The sequence below is a fragment of the Zingiber officinale genome, chromosome 6A (genome assembly GCF_018446385.1).
Source record: "Zingiber officinale cultivar Zhangliang chromosome 6A, Zo_v1.1, whole genome shotgun sequence".
NCBI classification, from domain to species: Eukaryota; Viridiplantae; Streptophyta; class Magnoliopsida; order Zingiberales; family Zingiberaceae; genus Zingiber; species Zingiber officinale.
The window spans coordinates 32,371,185-32,374,595 of record NC_055997.1 but is presented as its reverse complement, the minus strand read 5'-3'; positions in this window follow the sequence as shown (position 1 = coordinate 32,374,595).

Below are 3,411 nucleotides of genomic sequence, written 5' to 3'. Positions count from 1 at the left end.
GGTTGATTAATAATTATGATTTCCTAATTAAATTAGGAATTTGATATAGTTATTTGATACAGGTCAGAGTAACTAAATTATATGTTTGATTTGTAGAACTTTGATTCGAGACAAGAGTCTCGACGTGGGATTACTTTGCATGATCTACGTATAAAGACGGGTACCTTTGACTTATCTCTTTTGATATTGTCATTATGATATGCGTAGAAATTTATAGCTAGTAGTAATGGTTGTGTTTAGCTACCATTGGTATGCCACTACTTGATACTTATAGCATGCCTTTGTTTGTTATTATCTGTTATGCATTTAGACTTATATTCTTTTGTTCTTGCCATGTGTACTTATGATCATATAAGTAGTGGTATACATTGTCTTACTATGTACATGACTAGTTACTAGACATACCTGACATGTGTACCTAGTTTCATGATACTTAGATTCTTGTTGGATTTCTTTACCTTTTTGGTATATATTATGGAGTTGTCAAGATTTACATGCTGTAGTGTCATGCACCATCTTGCATAATTACATGCTAAGCGATTGGCGGCTCTATTGTTGTTGAGCACATCGCCAATTACATGATCTGCACAAACAATCACTCATGAGTTAGTGGTACATCAGGCAGGATGTGTGTAGTTTGCTCTATCAGGGCTCCGCTGGTCCGCTCATGGATAGCGATATCTGCAGCGTGTAGAGGGTAAGGATCCCTCCCCTTAACCATGATACATGGAGATGAGAGCTTAGGCTCCCCCACTATATTTGGGGTAGGAGAATAGGTGTACTCTGACAACATCCTGTCCACTCGATCACTTAGGAGTAGTGATGGCAGAGTGCACAGTTATCATAGCCCTACCCACTCAGTCTCACCATCACGTGTGAGATGGATGACTGGCGTCAGGGGTGACCATGTCATATTTGCATCATATGCATGGATTGCATTTATTATTTGTTATTGCTGCATTTTGTATGTTGCATTTTTGGTGGTTGCATAGGATTGACATGGATACAGGAGACATTTTGTGTTTAGTCTGATGACCCTTATGTCAGGACAGGAGGCCAGGTGAGTATAATTCTTCTTTTGTTGCTTAGTTTTGCATTTCCTATTATTGATCAAAAGACTGTATTTCATGATTATTACTGGTAGTTATATTTTACTATGCATGCCCGCTTGATATCCGCTGAGTTGTTGAACTCACTACCCCTTATTTTTCCTGTTGTTTTCAGGTTAGCACATAGATATGTCGTGTCGTTGGAGTATCCTGTCTACCGATCTCATGTCACATCAGAAGATGGTTTACCTCGCTCTTGATTTCCTTTTATATATTCTTTATTGATTTAGCTTTGTATTGGTGTTTAGCCATGTGGCTATCTTATTGTATTGGTGTTGTATTTGTGTTTAAGCGGTGCCGGCACGCATTGTGTTGTTTTGGGTTGTATGAGCTTTTCTTTTGTTTTTCTGTTGTGTTTTGGTATAGCCGAGTGGGTTGTTTAATATATAACTGCGTGGTTGTATTTTTAGTACAACCATGTGGGTTGTTTATTATATATAATTACATGGTTGTATATATATTCTAGTCATGTGGGCTGATAAGTACTTGTAGATGTATATGTGATTCAGATTATCACTGGTATAGGGGAGATGCTATCGGATTGTCCTCTGGCAGGGACTCCTCTGGGGCATGACACTAAGTAGATCAAAGGATTGATTGGATACTTGGCACAAGGAAATCCAAATGGGTTAAGGGTGATCGAACATCTGGTGGAAGGAAGTCCAAGTGGGTCATAGGGGACCAGACACTTGGCACGAGATGGTAAATCTAAGTGGGTCAAGGAGGACCGCACTTGGTGATCGGAAGTCCAACGAGAAATTGACAAAGAGAAAGTTCAGATGGGTCAAAAGTTGACCGAACACTTAGCGGTCGTAAGTCCAATAGGGAGTTGGCATGGAACTAGTGTAACAACCCAAATTTCCTCATTTCAAGTCCTAATAGCATTTAAAAATATTTAGAAATGCTTTAGAAATATTCTAAAGATTTTTAGAAATTTTTAGAGTATTTTTATGTAATTTTTGGAGTTCGTTTGGTATTTTTACTAAACGAAAGAAGTTTCGACAAAAATAATGTCCAAGCCGAGATTCGAACCGGAGACCTCCGGCCGAGCCAACTCTTAAGCGAATCCGGCTGACCAAGTGCCCAAGCGAGCGTTGTTGATTAAAAGGAGAACAAAATTTATTTAAGCAGTAGTTAGGAAATAGAAAATAAATGGGAATAAAAGGTTCGGATGAGGAATTGAACCCGCGACCTCTAACCCGGTCAGAGGTTTCGACGAAACGCGGCTAGCCAAGTGTTCAAGCGGGCGTTGCTGATTAAAGGAGGAGTAAAAATTATTTAAGTGGTAGTTAATAAACAGAAAATAAATTGGAATAAAAGGATTGCGGCCGAGATTCGAACCCGCGACCTCCGACCCGAACCGAACCTTAAGCGAACCCGGCTGACCAAGTGCCCAAGCGGGCGATTCTGTTTAGACAAGGTAGCAAAATTTATTTAAGAAGTTAACAGAGTATTGGAGATTATAAAAGGGATAAGTTAGGAGAGGGTTTTATTTCCCATGACCTAGAAACCTTTCTCCTCTCCCTTCTTTGTGCGTGCGACGGTTGTGCTCGGGTGGAGAGCAAGGAAGGTTAGGGCTCGTCTTCGGTGACCGACCAAGGGTCCAATCCGAAGGGTTTTCTCCACCATCACGATATCCTCGTCGAGGAGAGTTCGTGGGTACGAGGAGGAGCCGAAATCTTGAGCTAGCCGAAACCCTAGGAGCCTTCTTCTTCGGTAGTGAGTCCAAGAACGCCAAGGTAAGTGCTACTCACCTGCGGTAAGGGTAGTTTCGAGCTTTGATTTAGTGTTTCTTTTAGTTTTCGGAATATGCTGTAAAGGATTGTGGTTGCTTGGGAATTTAGAGTAGATCCAAGATTTGTTTTTCCCTTGTAATTATAAATTTAGATTTTTATGTGAACTTATAGTGCATATTTTTAATTAAGCCTATAGTGCAGATTTTTATTAAATTTATAGTGCAGATTTTTATGTAGGCTTATAGTGCAGATTTTAATTAAGCTTATAGTGCAGATTTTAATTAAGCTTATAATGCAGATTTTTATGTAAGCTTATAGTGCAGATTTTAATTAAGCTTGTAGTGCAGATTTTAATTAAGCTTATAGTGTAGATTTTTATGTAAGCTTATAATGCAGATTTTAATTAACCTTATAGTGCAGATCTTGATTAAGTTTATAGTGCAGATTTTTGGTGGAACTTGTAGTGTAGATTTTTGGTGGAATTTATAGTGCAGATTTTAATTAAGCCTATAGTGCAGATTTTAATTAAGCTTATAGTGCATATTTTTATGTAAGCTTATAGTGTA